We start from the raw sequence: 20,272 nt of genomic DNA, 5'->3' as shown, positions 1-20,272 counted from the left end.
AGAGAGAATGGTGCAACAATGAATGAGTGGAAGCCCAAAATCTCTGTAAATGTTTATGAAAATTAATAAAATATAATTATAGAAAAAAAAAGAAATTCATTCAGTAGGAATGATTATGTTGAAAATCATAATGCTACTAAATGGTTTTTAACATATCGCTCACTCATCACCATTGAGTTTTAACTAACTCATAGCTAATCTTCCAGTGAGTTTTTAGAGGCTGTGAATTAGAAAAAATGCCCATCTTCCTCCTAACTAGCAACTGCAGAGATGTGCTGCTTTTTGATTAGGAGTAAAGTTCTTTGCATCCACCACCCCAGATCTTCCACTTTCTAACATATACTCACTTGTTTATTCCTATAACTCATTAGTATTAGGTGACATCAAGTCGGGTATGACCCGTAGCAAACCTATGGACAGCAGATGGAACCCTGTTCGATCCTGTGCCATCCTCACTCTTCATGACACACTCCAGACCATTGCAGTGGTCACTTTATCAATCCATCTGACTGAGGGTCTTCCTCCCCTTTGCCGACCCTCCATCTTTCCAAGGATGATGTCCCTCTCTAGGGAACAGCCTCTTCTGGCAACACGCCCAAAGTATATGAGATGAAGCTTCATCGTCTTTGTCTCCATGGAGTACTCTGGCTTTACGCTTGACAAGACATGATTGTTCTTTTAGCAGTTTATGGGATAGTCAGTATGCTTATCCAGTACCACAGCTCAAAGGCATCAATTCTTATACTGTCATCCATGCGACTCTTCAGCTCTAACACCATTTTTATTATTCATTTCAAATTGTTTCCAATTAATCTCCAATTGTTCAAATACATAAATGCCATTTTTCTTTTTTTTTAAATTCCAAACTTGTTTTTTTTTAATTAATCTTTAATCCTGGAACCTTACTCAACTTACCCATTAGCAGTTCTAGTAGATTTTTTTTTTTAGTATATTTTATGAGATTTCTGGGAGTATAAATATTTTTATTTTTTTTTAAATCTTAATGTCTTTTATTTAATTTTTTATTTTCATTTGTGAAAAAAAACAAAAATTAATTACTGATTTATTGCATAAGGGTAATAAGAAGAACATTTTTGGGGGTAGTTTGGTGGGGTAGTTTTTTTCATATTTTTTTATTATTATTAATTTTAATGAAAGTTTACAAAGACTTTGGATTTCCATTCATTATTGTACTTTTCTCCCTGCCCAACCTCTCCCACCTGTTCACTCTTCTCTCTGAAAAGCACATTTTTTTTAAAGTGGTTCAGATTTAGAAAAGGTGGAATCAAAATGAAGACATAAGATGGCATCTACATTGCGTTCCAGTAGATGCTTAAGAAGCAAAGATAAAGTAAGAATGCAATTTACCCAAGAAGGAAAATTAAAGCTGGGACCTCAGAAACAAATGTCTTTGGATATATTCATCATTAACCATATGCTTAAATCGGACAATAATAGCATATCATGTCTGTCTCTGGGAGGTGGAAGTCTTATATTTTAAGTGGATGAATATTTTAGTTTGAAAGAAATAACTTTATCTTTGGCCTCTTGAAGCAGTTTTGCACTCATTTTTTTTTAATAGATTTTCATGTGCAATTAACAGCCTACAAAAATCTGCAGGAGGGGCAAATATGAATCATTTAGAACTTGACAGCATGCATTATTTAAAAACCAAAAAAATGAAAGATTGGAAAGCCAAGAACAGATAGGTAATATTTTGAATTTGTTTGTTGTTTTTGGCTAGCCCAGTGAAGAGAATTCAAAGCAAAATTATTGTATTTTCTGCCTCCATCAAAAATTGAATTTAGGAACTGTGAATGAAGGTAATTTCTTTTGATTCTTTAGAAATGTTTCTTTCTAAATACACTTTTCTTCTTTATTTCACCCTCACTGTGCCCCAATATTCTATTTATTCATACAGCATACACTTACTTAGTGCTTTCTATGTGCAAGGCACTGTTTTAAACCTTGAGTTGATTATGAAGATAACATTTCACTCAAAACTTTCATATTGAACTTTCATTATGTATGTACCTCTGCATTTGTGATATGACTTTAGAAATACAGTACAACTGAGCTAATCTTAACTGAATACTTTTCCTGACAGAAAATACACAACAGTATACTCTACATGTAGTTTATCCTAATATCATAATTTTGACTAAACTTTCACTTAAACATATTTAAAATTAAAAAAACCCATATGACCATGATTAAAAAATTATCCAAACTTACAATGCAGAAATAATTATTAAAAGTAAATATAAAACTACTAACATTTTAGATAGAACCTTGAAGGACTTTAGAAAAATATATTTGTCCTTATGACTCAGGGTGAAGTCTCTCTCAGGGAGGAGTGATAGGGAATGGCAAAGGACACACTGACAAAGAAGATTAATCAGAACTGGCTTTGACAAGCACTGTGGCATTTGGACAAGAACAAACTGGAGGGTAGAGAGAATAGTGCAACAATGAATGAGTGGAAGCCCAAAATCTCTGTAAATGTATATGAAAATTAATAAAATATAATTAAAAAAAAAAGAAAAATATATTTGTGCCTTCTGCTTTAAAAAATGTTACAGTAGGTAACATTTCTTCAGAACATCTAAGGAAATAAGTTTTTAGACACAGTTGAAGGCATATATCAAGGCCACATTGCCGTTTCCCAAGCAGCTGTTGCTTTTTTTTTTACACTGAATTAATTTGACCCAGTCTGTTTGGAACTGTGTCAGGGTCTGTAGTCATTGTGGGAAGCACTGCAGCGCCAAGCCCAGACAGCATTTATAACTGGCACAGACAACTCTGAGGATCCTTCCCACAGTCCCAAGGGCTCCTTGCCTCCAAGAAGCATTGAGCTGAAGGAGGTATGGAATTCCTGCCCTTACCTTTATCCCTTTGCTGCATCCAGCTTGGGCTCCTGCCTGGACACTCCCAAGTGAAATGTTGAGAAACCAGGTTCCTCAGTCCAATTTGGGAAATTGGCTTAAGGCAACAATTGCACAAGAGAAAGACGAGTCCGGTGGTGGAAAATGATACACAGAAAAGCAAGGACAGGAGGTGTTGGCATGGGAGATATTGAGAAGAGAGAAAATTAAGTAGGTAAAGGACAGAATAGAAAGGGAGACGCTGGAAGAAGAGAAATTAAAAGAAGGCAGGCAGAGGAAAATGAAATATATACCTTCCCTTTCAAAATATTTGTATTATTTTCCCAAAACCTCTCTTTCACATGTGCATCTCTGTTGGCCCTTACGCCTTGTAATATTCACTGATGCTTTTTTTTCTTCCCCTTTGCTATACTGCTCTGCCAGGCTCTTCTCCTTTCATCTCCCTAATGCCTCTCTTTCTCTTCTCTCTGGTATTATCTAGAACAAAGTAGTGTCGATTCTGAAGGCCCCATTCCAGATGTCATGAGGAATGACAGCTTCTATTCTTGGTACTTTGAATCTCTAAATAATTTTAAAGCATAAATTGATTAAAGTCCATTCAGGATTTCTACAACTGTTGTGGTAAAATTGTACTTCATTTACAGTGAAGGTGGGCAATGTTGTCTTAACTTATAATAATGAACTTGTGGAAAAAGAGCAAGGACCACATAGAGGACACCATATCTGACCCTTACCAACTTCACGTGAGGAAACTAGCCCTGCCCACAGCATCAATAACACAAAACAATTGCCTATGATCAGACATGTCCATCCCCCCCCCCCCCACTCCCATGCCTCCTGCTACTCATCTTAACACCAATCTTACTGCTTTTCTGGGTCCAAAATCTGATGTAACAGCTCACAGACTCTACAGATCTGTACTGGAGGAGTTAAAAGATTATAACCCTGGTTAATAAAATGCAGACAAGATAGCTCCCAAAATGTGTACACAGGTACTTCAGCCTCGAGCCTCATGATTCTAACTGTCCAAGAAAGTTCTCAGTCCTACCAACATTGGCTTCCCCCCAACTCCAAAGTCTCATGTCACATCCAATGCTCCAGTTTAGCCATCACTGCTGCTGCCATCCCAAACAGGTTGGGAGATGCCTCTCTTCTTTGACTAGGCAAAGAATCTCTTCTGGTGTGGGAAGAATTCCTATTGCTTGAAGCTAGAGCTGTTCAATTTATTGGTGAGACTAACCAATCCTCTTGTAGATTGTTGAGACCGGCCAATCCCCTTGTGGAATGGTGTATAGCCAATTCATTTACTGATAGGCAGCATACCTCTCTCACACAGTCCTGCCCCTCCTTACAGTCAGTTGCCTACACTAGAAAAGCCATATTGCCAAACTCCACAGTTTGTACAAGTGTGAGTAGCTCAATGTTTTCAGTTATCTTCTTTAAAAAGGTTCCCCATTTAACATTCTTCTCTCTACCCTTTGTACTTTTGTTCACTGGCGCCATTTAACCTTCATCAAATCCACTTAGTCAGTATATCTTAGTCTAATCAGTAAAAGATTTTCATCATTTTAGGGAAATGTGATTAAAGGTGTCTTTTACAGAAAAGGGCCTTTTAATATTGACATCTTGATTGCAAAATGATATATGTCGTCATGTGCCAAGGATTGGTCTCTCCTGGCCATGTGCCCAAAGTATGTGAGACAGAGCTTCAAAATCCTAGCCCCCAAGAAGAAACTTGGTTTCACCCTCTCCAAGACATATTTACTCCTTCTTAAAATAAGCTTGGTGTAGTCAGAGAAGCTGTTGGAAATGCTTTCTCAGCATTCTTTAACTATCCAATATCTTCCCGCTAAAGTACACTAAAAAATTATTTGCATATAAATCATGATGATATTGTATTATTCTTACTACAGAACTATGGTTTAGGAAGGACATTTCCAATTACTTGTAGAAACATAAACAATAATATTTTAAAAATACCTTTGTCTAAGTGTTGGTAGGATAAATATATATGCAAGAGCTATAACAGACCCATTGTGACCTTCTCTACCCATCTTTATGGATGGAGTAACATGTTCTGGCGATGTAGTCTTGAAATTATTATTAATTTATAGTTTATATAAAGAAATTATTGCCTCTATCTTCTTTATATTCATTGATTAAGAAACTTCTGAGCTAGACACTGAGTCATTTTCAAATTTCATTGATCTTACACAGAATACATGTGAGCATTATGTTACTAACTTATACAATATGGAGAATAAGACACAGTGGAGTGGAGATTTGTTACTAATGATAAAAGAGTTGAGATACAAACTTACATCTACTAGCTCTAAAATCAGGATGTTTAAATAACATCAAAAATGCCTCCTTTTTCTGTCCTCTCCTCCTCCCTTTCTTTTTAAAAAGCTTTTCTTATTGGGGTATAGTTTATATAATATAAAAGACATTATTTTAAGTGGATTTGAGAATATGTGTACAATAGTCATTATTATCTAATTAAAAAATATTTTTATCATCCCAGAATAAGAACTCAAAACTTATTTGAAATCAGCCCCAATTTACTTTTCTCCATCCCTTGGTAACCACAAATCTACCTTCTGTTTAAATGGATTTGCCCATTCTGAATACTTTATATAAATAGAATCATAGAATATGTATCTGACTTATTTTATTTCACAGAATATTGTCAGCCTTGTTTTAACATGTAATAAAGTTTTATTTCTTTTTGCAGCTGGATGACATGTGATTGTAGAAATACGCCACATTTTATTTATCCATTCTCAGTTGATGCACATTGAGGTTGCTTTTCCCTTGACTTTTTAAATATAACATTTTATCCCATTTTTATGCTAAGATTTTAGCCTGCTATCTTCTCATGAATTTGGTAGAAGATATGAAACCCCCTGATCAAAGACACAGGCCTCTTATTACTCCTAGTACAACAGTCATCATGCATGCCAGGTTAATATCACAACTTCTTTTTCTCCAAGGCTCACAGAAGCAACAAAGGGCCCAGGGATAGCTGGGCATTCAGTTTATTTATGTTAAAGCTAAAAAGCATGAATGTGGGGACTGAAAATATTTAATAAGAAAGTACATACCAGCTTGTTCATGTTTTACTCTCGAAGGTGCTATTGTTGTTAAATATCGTTGAGTCTATTGTCATTGGTAACAACAATTTTCTTACGTATAATTGAATAAAAAAAGAAGGAAGGAAGGAAGGAAAACAGGAAGGAAGAAAGACAGGAAGGAAGGAAGGCAAAACAAAGCACCCCTTTAGGATTTTCTTATGTACAATCTTTATGAAAGCAAGTAGCCTGATCTTCCTCTTACAGAACAATTAAGCAGGTTTTGAAAAGTCAATCTTTGTGCAATAGCATTTCCATATTGTATAGCAAACAAATATACTCCTTTCTCTGAAAGGAAGCATTATAGCTTCCAGGATTGTTTTCTATTTCAAATTCTTGGAAAACTTTGTTTGTTAAAAAAGGATAGTTCATTATATGTACAAAACCCAAGATATATACTGAATATTATCTCCAAATAGTGAGGGTTACTTTGTGCTTTTCTATTTTGATGTAGGGACAACCTATCAAGAATTAGTCTTTGACAGTTTATTAGAAATAATCTGCCTTCTCTACTGTCTAAAGAAGAGAAAATAGGACATAGGAGCTCAGGGCCATGCACATCTCTCTGAAAGGGCCAAAGAAATAAAAATAGTACAGCCCCTCACTACCCCAGAGCAGAAACCAGATAAAAATCCAATAGCCCAGCCTCTAGTGCCACACCAACAGGAAGAGGTTCGTTAATTCGTTGCTCATTCAAAGACTCAAAGCTGTGGTACTGAGAATGGGGTTTATTGGTGAAATAAGTTAGAGAGTGGAAAAACTGTGGCCAGCACAAATGGAAGAAGCCTCAGGCCACACCTTGCCACAGTTTCTCCACATCAATGTCACAGTCTCTCCACCACCAACACCAACCTCTCATTCTCACCAAGGTCTTTCTTCCAGTTTTCCTCAAGTCTCACCACCACAGATGACATTAAAAACTCAGCAGGTGTTTAGTGTTTATTCAACCTTTAAGAGCTCACCAGTTGCCTTGCACATGTTTGTTTGGTGTTTTAGGTTTGTTTGTTTCTTTTTAAAACAAATTCTCTTTGGATACCATATCCCTGCAAGACAAATCCAGCTTGCTCTCTACTCCTCGATCACGCATCTCTCCCTTTTTTGATCCCTTCCCCACGGCTAATGTCTTATTTGGGGAGAAATTCTCATCCCAGTTTTGGTTACTTTTGATTTTTAGTGCCTTAAGAGCAGGTTTCTTTGTTAGTTTTGTTTTAAGTTAGAGTTACTCAAACTAAAATTCATTCCTTCACTTTCACTTCCCTCTGCCACCCACTAACTGTTTAGTTCACAAGCATAGCAACTCACGAGTGACTTTATTCCACTGTTACCCAGTAACTACAATTAAAGATGCTGACCTCTCCCTATTTCATGACCTTGATCATGCAATTAAAATAGGAGTATGTAATCACCCAGGAGAAGTGACACAACTGGCTTTGACACGTACTAATTCTTGGATTTGAGTCAAATGACTATAATTCTCTGCACTTTGATTCCAAACAAATTAAAAGAACAGTGCTGGTTAATTTTTTTGTGCATTAGGTTAGCATTAATAGCCTTCATTCAATGTTGATTGTTATTATTACTAGAGAGAGCTCTGGTGGCCTAATGGTAAGGAGCTGCACTGCCAACCAAAGGAACACAGTTTGAATCTACCAGTTGCTTCTTGGGAGAGAGATGAGAAATCCCTGTCTATGTTATTTACTGCCCCTGATAGCCTGTTGCAGGGTCAGATATGAGTGGGTTTCAACTCAATGGCACATAATAATAACAGTAGTTATCATTACTTTCTCATTGTTTTCTAAATTTAGACTTTATCTGTAACTCAAATGCCACTCACTTCGAACTCAGAAGTAGAGTATGCTCAGGCAGTCAGTAGCACTGGTCTTGAGCTTTTAGCTCTTGGCAAAGCCTTTTCTTTAACCACTGCAAGTGCTTTCCTGACTCTGATTGGGTGTCTGAAAACTGGATTCCTCTGAGGTGCAGAATTAAAAGGCAGAGTGTGCAAAACTCAGACCTATAAAGTAGGACTTTGTAAAGATGATGTCGTGTTAGCATCACCTGACAGCTGATAAAATTGTGATGCCCCAACGAGGCAAATTAAATCAGAACCTTGGGTGTTGGGCCCAAGTACCCTACCTAAAGCTCCGTAGGGAAGTCCACTCTGAGTTACTATGGATTGATTTTTGTGCCCTCCAAATATGTGTTAGAATTCAACTCAGACCTGCGGGTGCAATCTCATTCAGGAAGAGGCTTTTTCTTTGTAATGCTAATAATGCACTATATAAATATACTGTGTATACTTAGCCTGGCAACTTTTGAGATATTCACAAAAGCAAGCAAGCATGAATAGGATGGCAATAGATAGGCATTTTGGAGAACTCTAAGAAATGCTAGAAGTGCAGTCACTGAAAAAAAAGGGTCTCCTCACAGAGCTGGAAAAGAAGGCTTGCCCCACAGTTGGTGGCGTGGATTTGGACGTGGATTTACTCTCCTGACATGTAAGGAAACAAATTTCTGTCCTTTCTTATCAACCACTTGTGTCATTTCTTCTACAGCAGCTCTAGATAACTGAGACAGTAGTCAAGATACAGAACGATTGCTCTGCACAGAGCCAGTGGGAGGGTTCAGCCTAAGCAGCAGAGAATGGAGAGGTCTCCGAGTGCCTCCTGAAAGACAATGCTTTTGTTTCACGATGGGAGTTTCCCTCCGCAGCACAAAGGACACGATCAGACAAAGAGCTGACCGTTTTAAAAAGAGAGAGGCTACTTGAGGAGTAGTGTCATCTGAGAGAGAAATTCGGTTAAGAACACAGACAATCGATTGCGAATGTCTGAGTTTGTGTCCTTGGCGGACTCATCTAGTGCCTCGAAACTTTCATCTTCATTATTCTGTAAAGTGGATACAAAGAGCTCTAAACTCAGAAGTGTGTTACAAGGATGAAAGGAATATATCAAGCAACATCAGCTCCATAGTATGTATCCTTAAAATATGTGAAAAATGAGGATAATGCATCGCTGTTGTTATGGTTAAGAATATAGGAGGCTAGATTATTCTAAGTCTCCTAATCTTGATTTAGAGATCACATGAAAGCAAGTGAAGGTATAAAGAAACATTTCTAAATTTATTTTCTTGAGATTTAATTGGCTTTGTATCACAAGCTAGAGCATTAGTAGCAAATTGAAATCCTAACTTAGGATCAGAGGTATATGCTTCTCCAGAAGTATCTTTATCGCTAACCCCACCCAACAATCCTATTTTCTATTTTTCTACCCATCAAGGTTATCAGCTATCAAATTGCCTTTCCTAAGAAATAGAAGATATTCTAAAAATATTCAGTGCTTTTCAGAGAAGGGGCATGTCCTTTATCAGGTAAATATGGTCTAAACGCCCACACGTTCATGCCTGATACTGTTACAGGCAGGTTGTTACAATCTGGCAAAGGCATATTCTCTCCATCTTTCATGGGCTCAGAGATATTAACCAATATGGCCAAGGATGAACTTGCTGTGAATGACAAATATAGTATCTAAGTCTGGGTGGATATCATCCCAAAGTTGTGCTCTTTCTGAGACAGTGCACAGTTGGGGTCAGTGGAAAGGACAATCAGGCTACAAGAATAGAGAAAAGGAGAGCATTGGCGGTGACATCCTTCTCCTGGCAGCTTTATACTTTGCTTATCATCCCCCTTGCACCAAAGTGCCCTTCTGCTCTCTTCTCCAGCTATTCCTCTGGTGTTGGCTGTGCCATTCAATCTCTCTGTCAATGTCTCACTCTCTTTTCTGTCAGAGAAAAGAGATAAGCACATTTTCAAAAGGGAGCACAAAGGGAGCTTCTATATGTTAGTTGAATCATTATTAGAGCTCGGGCTCTATTTAAAGATTTGGATAAGAGCTCCACACATGGGATTGAAGATAGAAGAGTGGCTTGAAACTCAGTCTCTTGCATTGCTACTATTTGCATAACCAACAGGACACGGCGTCAGTTTGGGATGAATTAGATTTTTTCAGAGAAGGTTAAGACAAGAACAAGGGATTATGGAAGATTCTAATGAAGTGTTGGGCCCAGCGATTCTGCATCAATGTCGATGAATAATTGCCTACTTGCTGGGGTTTAGATGATTTGCTCAATTATATATGCTTGGGAAAAAAAAAACCTAGAGAGTGTATCAGTGATGATTGCTGTACAGCAGTGAGTGAGAAATCCTTCATTAAAGCAGCACATTGAGATGGCTTCTGGCTCTCTGAAGTTTTCGGATTTGAAGCTCTAATCGCTCCTGCTTATTATCAACCGTGAGTGTATTACTTGAGAAACTTCAGACATATTTGCCTCATAATGAAAATGTATATTTTCCTCCCTAATCGACGTAAATGAAAATACAACCTCCTGAAGTAAAACGCTTTAGAAAAGACAACCTGCACTTGAAACACGTTCTGAGCTTTATGCTTGGTGGGAAGAACTTGACAAAATGGAAACAAAACAAAAATTACCCAAGATGTTAGTTTGCATCAGGTTATGAATAATTGAAACGGAGAAACCACATGTGTTACATTTTCAGTAAATGTCATGTTAATGTTTGGATGCTGTTCTATTAATGAAACCTGAATCATTTGAGATCAAACAAGATAGGGTAGTGATTTTTCCAAGGGTGTTAAGGGTATACATGAATAGATGTATGTGAGTGTGTGTATATGCACGTACACCCTCACATGATAATGCATCATGATCCCAATCCATTTCCAATACGGTTTGACGAACATCACATGATCTCAAGCACTGGTGCTGTAAGTTGAAGGAGACATGTCTAAAGAACTCCTTGCCTGGCCTGTTTCGGAATGTTTTGCTTTTACTTTACTCCTCATGAGAACAGATGCAACAACGTAATTCAGAAGTTCAGGTCTAGTTTACAACAAACATCTGAACACAACATCACTGAAAACTGGAAATATGTATTGTTAATCATTCTTCTAACAACAATATCAACCAAATTCACAATTAACTGTAGTTATTCATTCAAGGATTTTGAAATAGCCAAAAGAATGGAAAATACTTGAACACACATGCCAACAATTCCATTTGACCTTGAGAACATTTCTAAAAACAGATCAAGAAATTTCGGTGTTATTTCCATGTTACAAAATATAAACGGAGACCCAGGGAGAGGATATGATGAGCCCTGGTCAAAGAGGAGGTAGGACATCACCTGGTTGTCAAACTCCGCTGACTTGTTTTGAAGTTCTGGTTCTACAGTGCTCTCTATTCCAAGTACTCTTCTGTATTTCTGCTGAAGGGAATCTGACACTCTTTTCTTGTTACTCATTTCTTCACCGACAAGCATCTGTGTGCCTTCTAGACAGAAGCGATCGCCTGTATTGAGGAGAGCGGACCAAAGTTCCCACTCCCTCTAAGCACTCATTCTAGTTATAAAAGACAGACAGAGTCACATTACTAAGTTGCCTGGCAATCTCGGGTTATTGTTTCTTCCAATTGAAACGTGGATCCTCTCCTGCATGTTTTATGATGCATCACGAGGACATGCTTGGACTCGGCTTTTGGTAGAGTGTACTTTCATTTCACTTACACGATATTCTGTGCAGCTTGAATGCCAGGATTCTCACTGTGAACATGAGACTCTTAGATGCAGAGCCTGGCACGTTGCCATGGAAAGGGCCAGGTGAAGGCGTGGTTCCTTACAACACTCACTGACAGTTAAGTGTGCTGTGTTTTCTTACAATTTCTCCTCAGGTCTTAGCTCTTTAACTTTGATAACAAATTCCTCTCTCCCACTTCACTCTTTCCTTCCCTCATCGCACCCCCCACGTCTCCCTCCTTTCATTCTATCTCCCTCTTCCTTCCTTCTTTCTCTTGCCTCATTCCTCTCTTTTCCTCTCCTCCTATCTTGCTTCCTTGCTCCTTTCCCCCTCCCTTTTTCTCACTCTTTTCCCCCTTCTTTTTACTCCCACCTCACTCAGTTTCAAGCAGCCCTGATGGCAAAGTCATTAAACATAGATCTTGCTATCTGAAAGATCTGCCCTTCAAACCTATCAGCTACTGCACAGATAGAGATGTAGACGTCCACTTCCACAAAGATTGACTGCCTGGGAAACCAGCCGCGACAGGCTTACTCTGTCTTTTAGGGTTGCTAGGAATAAGATTCGACTTGATAGCAAATGGGTTAGATAATTCAGTTCCAACAATACAAAGATGGACTAGAACCTCATTGCATCTCTGCCACGCTGTGTTTGGTTTTATGGACACACATCAATAGCTGAAGTGTTACGGAAACATGATGTTCCTTCTCCAACCTCCAGATTGGTAATTTGACTATTTAAATTTGCTAACAGTTATGCATTATGCATCGGAACACCATGTTCTACTTTAGCATCTGCTTTATGACAGAAAAATGAAGGCACGGTGGTGCAGAGCCACGTCTATAGGAGGACAGTATGTTTTGGAAGCTGTTTACTTGTGCATTCATTTCTGTTAAGTTCATATTACCTAGACGATCCGTACACCACAGGTGAACATTTTGTGCCAGAAGTTTTGACTGCTGTTTTTCCTGGGTTTTAAGATCAGAAAGTATATCAATATATGACATCTCTGAAGGCTCTTTGAACTCTGGTCATTAATCTCACTGGTGAATGTCTTATCAGTGAAGCCTTGTAAATTATGATGCTTTTTCATGTGGTATCAATTATGTCTCAAAGTTAGAGTAGAGGCTTTAGAGGAACTAAAAACTATTTCAGGGACAATTTTTCCCCCATACATTGACATTTGAGCCAACTAAAGACTGTGAAAGAGACAAAACTCTTCACTGGATTTAGTTGACAGCTACCACCCCTCCGTCAATTTGTCACACCAAGGTGGCTTGTGCTTGGTTGTGACTTTGGAAGCTGCACTGCTGGCATTCCAGACACGAGCAGGATCATCTGTGGTGAGTGGGTCTTAGTAGAGCTTCTGGACTGTGACAGACTAGGAAGAAAGGACGCACCATCTATTAAGAAACAAACAGTAAGAATCCTGAGACTCACTACCAAACTCTCTGTTTCTTTTGGACACGTCAGCAGGAGAGGGAAATCATAGAAGACATCAAGTTGGGTGAAGTAGAGGCCAAAAGAGATGAGGGATGTGGACTTACACATCTAAGAGCTTTGTTTGAGCATCTTATGATTTTTCAACATGATGTAAAACCAGTCGGGGGGTAAAATTTTGCACTGTTTTATAAACCATCATCGTTGGTATTGACTTAATGGTAACTGGCTTTCTGTCTGTTCATCTCTCCACCTGTATTAATTTACAGATCTCTGTAAATATCTCCCGTATCTGTCAGGAATTCGCTTCAGGAAAACAAGGTGGTTTTTGCATACGTGTTTTGTTTTGTTATTGTACCCTATTCTTCTACTCAGGGATGCTAACATCAATTACTAGGAATACCAGTCTCATTGAGAACATACTTGTTGTTGTTATGTGCCCTCAAGTCACTTGTGACTCATAGAGACCCTATGTACAACAGCCCTAAACTCTGCTCTGTCCTGTGCCAATTGTACTGTCTCTGACACCCCCATACTGATAACCCCAGTCACTGAATCAATCCACCTCATAGAGGGCCTTCCCCTCCTGTGCCGTCCTTCCACCCTCCCAAGCATGACGTCCCTCTCCAAGAACCTGTCCCTCCTCACATGTTCAAAGTATGTCAGACGGAGCCTCAGAATCCTTGTCTCCAAGGAGCACCCTGGTTTAACCCTCTCCAGGATGAATCTGCTTGTTAAGAATGGAATTATGCTGTTCTCTGGTCTGGGCTGGAAACTGTTAACATGAGCAGCACAATTTCACTTCATATCCTTGTCTCTCTGCCAGTGTGGCCACGTCCACCTCACTATCCAAATATTAAACTCTTTCTACACAGTCTACCTCCTCAGAGGTGCCTCGCTATAAAGGACATAGCTCTCTCCCAGAAGCGATCCTGCTGCAGCATGCCCCTGTGCTGATAAGCCTGCAATAGAGTTCAGAACCCAAGGCATTCTCAGTGGCTGGATCATTTAATGCAGAACAACACATCCATTTGTACACAAAGGCAGAGTGGGAGACAAGTGCTGACCACCGGGACTCAGGATTTCTGCAGTAATAAGGCATTTGACAAGGCTGCCTTCTCAGCAGGGAAACTCAAAAAGTGGCCACTAATTGCTCTGTTCTAGTAAGCATCCTTTCTCTCCTTTTACATTTTTTTAAAAAAAATAGATGTTGACATAGCTTCCCACAGATGTAATTCTGAAGTCCCCTTGCTACGTGTTTTCCTCACTTCCCTTCTGTCATTTCACAGACTCTATTTCTATTTAGATGATATACATTTTTGAAGTTGGAGTCATCACTATATTCTAGGTGACAAAAGAGAGAAATATTTTCTTTTGTATTTCTCTCTCTCTCTCTCTCTCTCTCTTAAAATTTTAAATAAACAGACTAATACTAGATTTTAAGACATGGGGTTTCTCCCCTTCATACAGGATGCTATTTTTTTTAAAAATTTTATTTTATTATGTGTGTGTGTGTGTGTGTGTGTGTGTGTACACCCTCAAATCAGATTGACTGGCACAGGAGGAGATTGTCCCTCCTTCTCCAGCAGGGCATCTGGTGGATTTGAACTGCATACCTCTGTGATTGCAGTGCAGCTTCTTGCCACTAGGCCACCAGAGCTCCCTGGGATGCTATTTAGCTTTGCGTTTTTGTCTTCTACAGTTTGCGGTCATATGTGTAGAGTTACATGATATTCTTGCTGAGGAAAAAAAAAATTAAACTATCTGAGGGCAAACACCAACACAGTCCATTTTCTTATCCCTCTGTTAAAAAGAGAATGTTCACTGCCAGTGAATTTTCTTCAATGACTTATCCTCCCAAATGACTTTTCCTAAATCATCACAAAATGTTGCTAGAAAACAAGTATCTCCTTACATTATGCACATAAGCCACCCTTATTTAAAATATACATATTTCCAAAAAAAATTGGTTTCATAGGGATGATTAGTTCTCTTGAGAATTTAATGGGAAAAGCACAACTTTCATTTTATCAGTATCTAAAGGGAATTACCAGGGAATTGTGGTCTCCTTAGCAAAGGTGCCTCTTGATGAGTGTAGGTGGGTCTATAAACCTCTAAGGAGATGAAGGAGAAATGATTAGCAAAGGCCAGCCCAGACTATGTAGGGAAAAGGAAAAAGAAGGAAGTGATTCAGAATTTTGGGATGCTGTCATGGAAGAAACTTTGGAAAAACAAGTGGCTGATACAGGTGTCAGCTCTAGCATGTGCTTGGTCAGGTCATGGTCACTGGGTTCTTTTGAGGATGAGCCCTCAGGCAGGGGGCCTGGAAACTGGCAGGGGAGGGGGTGGGCAGGGAGGAAAGTGCAACAATGAATGAATGGAAATCCAAAATCTCTGTAAATGTTCATTAAAATAATTACTACTACTACTACTACTACTACATTTCAGGGCCTGGAGCAGGGCTTGAACACAAGAAGCTGCTGGAGAGCCTGTGAGTTTGACCGCCTTTGACGCTCCTGGCTCGCCTGTGGTTCTCTTTCATTCCAACTCAGTAAGAACTTAGAAATCCAAGGAAAGGAAGACAGGTAAGCTGGGAGAGAAAAGGGAAGGCAACCGAAGTTCAGCATTTACTGTTGGAATTGAGTAGACTGCTGACTGCCTTGCCGCTTCCACTGACTGCATTCAATAGCAGTGGGTTTTTCTAGAATCAGAGGTAATGTGTGTAAAAGGCTCCAGAGAGTGGTTAATGTATAATAGGTATTGTTTGTGGCTGACTACCATCCAATCAGAACTGACCTAGAGCTGGCTCTCGAGTTGGTTTTCAGAGGCAGTATATCAGACCGGAGGAGATTGGCACATGGAGCAGAAGGTGAATTTGAACACAAAGCTTCGAGCTGACACATCAGATCTTTACCACCAAGTCACCAAAACGATGAATTTAAAAATTCTGGTGCCACACTAGTTAATTATGTCGCTACTAAGCGAAAACATGCTAGAAAAGCCCTGGTAATCTGTTCCTATAAATGCTGTTGTTGTTGTTGACTGCCTTCGAGTCAAGCATGACTCATAGCGACCCTATGAATAAAAGACCTGAAGCCCCTCGACAACTATATACTTTTTTCAAAGTTCATAGAGTTTCCAGAGGCAAGTTGTTTAGGATGTGGACGCCACTTCCGCTTCAAATGATAAATATTATGAGCCAATCCTCTTCTGTCCTACAAGGATGGTATGACTAAGAATTGTGTTAATAGCATACAGAAACAATATTCCATAAGTATTTGTCTGCTTCTGATATATAGGAATATCAGTAAAATTCTAGATAGGCTTACAATGAAAGAGAACCTAGTAACCTAACTCGTAAACATGATAATATACAAATAATTCTATGTAAAGTCTAAGTTCCTACTTTTGGGTCAAAGTAGTATACACAAAGACCCTTAAAGAATACATTGAGTAAATATTGGAGGCATTGTAAAAGATACAAACCAAAATTTATATTGCTGCTGTTGCTAAGGGCTGGGGAGTGAGTCTCAATTCACTGAGACCGGATATAGAGCAGAATGAAACCCAACGTGGCCCTGTGCCACCCTCAGGAAAATGATACCGCTGTACTACCAGACAGTGAATACAAAACAAGGGAAAACTAACAAAGTAAACAAAGCTATAGTCTTACTGTTCCCTGTGTCTGCAGACGTGCTATGCTAGAACATTTAGACCCAGAGGAAAGAAGTAAGGAATGGACTCTTAAAGTTTCAAGCCAAGATCCAAAATGGGAGCTCTTTGTCTCCAGAGAGAAGGCTGAAATAAAAGGTATAAATATGTTCTTGGAATTGACTGATACAGCCCCAATATCTAGAGCAGGTCCTATGGGAGGTGGCAAGACAAAGATATTTGTAGATGAAGCTTTCCCACTCCCTGAAAGTTAAAAAGGCGGGGGGTGGGGGAGAATAAGTCAAACAATTAATTAATTAAGAAAGTAATGTAAGCAAAAGGGAATACACAGGAAATGCAGAATGACAGAAATGGTAAACAAGAAATTTATTCAGCTTTTACTTCTAATAAATATAAAATCGTGATTATAAATAAACAGATCACTTCTCAGTCCCAGATGTATTCTATGGAGAATTCCACTAAACATTTAAGAAAGTAGTGAAATCAATTAATAAAAGGAGAGAGGAATAATTCTCAGGTCATCATTATTTATCATCAACATGATATAATACTTATAAGACCAGGAAAGTAGTAAAAAGGGGGAAAATGTAAATCAATCCCCCTTATGAGACTAGGTAAGTAAAAATATTTTCATAAAAGTTATATAATGAATCAATCGATATATAAAAATGTAACACATCATAATCAAGTTGGATGTATCTTATAGGTGCAGTTAAGTTTAACCTAATTTAAAAATAAAAACCAAAAACAATCAAGGCAATTGATTTGCTTACAGGATATACGAGAAAAAAAATAATTATCTCAATATATGAGAAATGCATTTGACAAAATTCAGTAACATTCATACTTGGAAACCAACCAACCAACCAAACAAACAATAACTGTCAGCTAACTAGAAACAGAGTTTTCCCATTTTTAAAAGGTCAGCTGCCTAGCATTATGATGGTATTAGATACCATAGAGTTCCTTCTAACACACACAGACTTTATGTACAACAAACAGATCAAAACCCTGCCCAATGCATGCTACTCTCACAATTTTTGCTGTGTTTAAACTCATTGTTGAATCACTGTGTGAATCTATCTCATGGAAGATTTTGCTTTTTCCCTAACCTTTTAATAGCCACTAGGGAATCCCCTTTTGATAATACGATCAAATAGTATATATAAATTGTTACTGTTGTGTGTTGTTGAGTTTAGTACCAGTCATAACAACCCTCTCAACACAGATCTAACCTTGTCCTATCCTACACCACATTTGAGAGCATTATCATATTCAGTGGTGAAAATCTGAATGGTTTTTTATTAAAGTTGGGAATAATGCAAAAACAAACATGTTGAAATTTTATTTGACATTGGACTGGAGCAACTAGGCAGTGCAACAGGACAGGAGAAGAAATGAAAAATAAATAGAATGGAAAATGAAGTAAAGCTAACTTATTTGCAGATGGTGTAATAATGTTTATAAAACTTTTTAAAGAAACCAAACATTCAACTATAATAATAAATATGTATTTTTATCAATTTATCAGTAAGCCATTTTAATATATGATATTGGGATGAATGTCTGAAATGATCTTTTTTTCCTCACATACAATTCTAAGTTTACTAAAGACTTAATGTGAAAAGTAAAACTTTAACTTGTTAGAAAAAAGTGTTATTATTGTAGTTCACCTAAGAGATACTTGGACTAGACAGAAAACTCATAAGGCAACACAGATGTAAATATAAGATTAGTAAAATATAACATTTGTAGAAAATGAAAGACAGGTAAAGGGCAAGGAACAGCTACACAGGACTCTTGCAATGCACATAATTGATAAATACTTAACCGAAAAATCTTTTTAAAACTCATGAAAATGTTTAAGGAAGAATAAGCATCCTATTAGAAAAATGGGCAAAAGGCATTCATAGAAGACAGAAGCTCACAGACATTAAAAGTAATAAGGAAAAAGCGAAAAGACTTAAAAAGGAATCAACCACTCTTTCAAGGCTGAAAAAGAAATTACAGTAGAAGCCATTGTGTAAGCATTCATCTGCAAGATTGTTTTTTTCTCCTCTCATGTGAGTCACTAATAATATCTTGACTATGTGAGGATGCCTACTTTTTTTTTTTTTGCATGAATTGAATTGGAACCAACTCATAGCTGACCCTCCAGCAACTTTTCAGAGGCAGTAAAGCACACAGAATGTGACTGCCTATCTTTCTCCTGGGGAGCCTCTGGTGCATTTGAATCTAGTGCCTTTCAGTTAGCAGGGCAACTCCTTTTCACTAATCCACCAGAGCTCTGTCTTTTTTGTTGTCATCTTTTATAGAGTGACACGTGTTCCTTCCATCCCAAAGAAAGAGAAAAACTGTTATTCCTGTACCTGTAAATTAGAACTCTACTCAACAACAAAAAAATGGTTAAAGAGTGCTACATTCATAAGAGAAAAAATATGCCAACAGAAAGCAAACCGATTGCAATCAAGTCAATTCTGATTCACAAGGTCACAGATGTTCCAATGTTTGAAGTCCTTATGGAAGCAAGCTGCTACATCTTTCTTTCTCCCTCAGCTGATTGGAGCAGTTGGTGGAGTTGAGCCCTTGATATTTTTAGTTAAAGAGGTAAAGGGTTAAAGTGTTTTTAATCACTGTATCACTCAAGTTGAATGAAATGTATCATTCTCACTGTGGTCATATCAATTCCAACACATGTATCCCTCCACTGGATTTTTTTAAGTCCGTAAAAATATTTATCGAAAAGTGCCTATCTTGTTTCCACAAACTGGCTGGAAGCTGGTGGATTCAAACTTCTGGTGATTCTAAAACAAAACTAAATCCAATGCTTCTCAGTCAATTCAGATTCACAGTGACCCTCTATTTGGTTTGTGAGGTTGTAATTTTTTTTTATGGGAGGAAGAGGAGTCATCTTTGCTCCCAGGAAATCTGAGAGTCTGAGATAGTTTCACCATCAGTGCTTTTAAGGAGCGCCCTGGTTGGGCTTCCTCCAGGACAGACTTGTTTGTTTTTCTGGCAGCCTTGGGATATTTGGTACTCTTTTACAACACTCCAATTCAAAGGCATTGATTCTCTCTTTTTTTTTTTTCTGGTCATCTTTACTCATTGTCCAACTTTTAGATGGATAGTAAGTAATTGAAAATATCATGATTTGGATCATGCATACCTTAGGTTCTTTCTTTTTTTTTTTTAAATTGACATCATTATTCTTGAGCACTTTGGAGAGGTCTCTAACTGCAAATCCATTGCTTCTTCATAGAGTGGTAACCTTTTAGCTGGCACCTGAATGCTTACCTGTGGCATCCTCAGGTCTCCTAGTGATCCATTTTTGACTCCTTGATTTCTTGAATAGCATATAAAAATAAATCGCATAGTGTACAAAGAATTGTGCTCATTCTACCCAAATCAAACGCTGTGCATTTATTTGAACCCATGATAATCCTCTATTGATTTTGGAGGTGATAATGAGAATGGTGACAAACTGTGTCACCTCTGTCCTTCACAGCAACTTGTGTATTTGAACTACTGATCGTTCATGTAGCAGCCAGATATTTAAACG

Source organism: Elephantulus edwardii, unplaced genomic scaffold (genome assembly GCF_000299155.1).
Source record: "Elephantulus edwardii isolate Elephantulus edwardi_28Jun2011 unplaced genomic scaffold, EleEdw1.0 scaffold00001, whole genome shotgun sequence".
Lineage (NCBI taxonomy): Eukaryota > Metazoa > Chordata > Mammalia > Macroscelidea > Macroscelididae > Elephantulus > Elephantulus edwardii.
Note: the sequence above shows the minus strand (reverse complement) of the source record.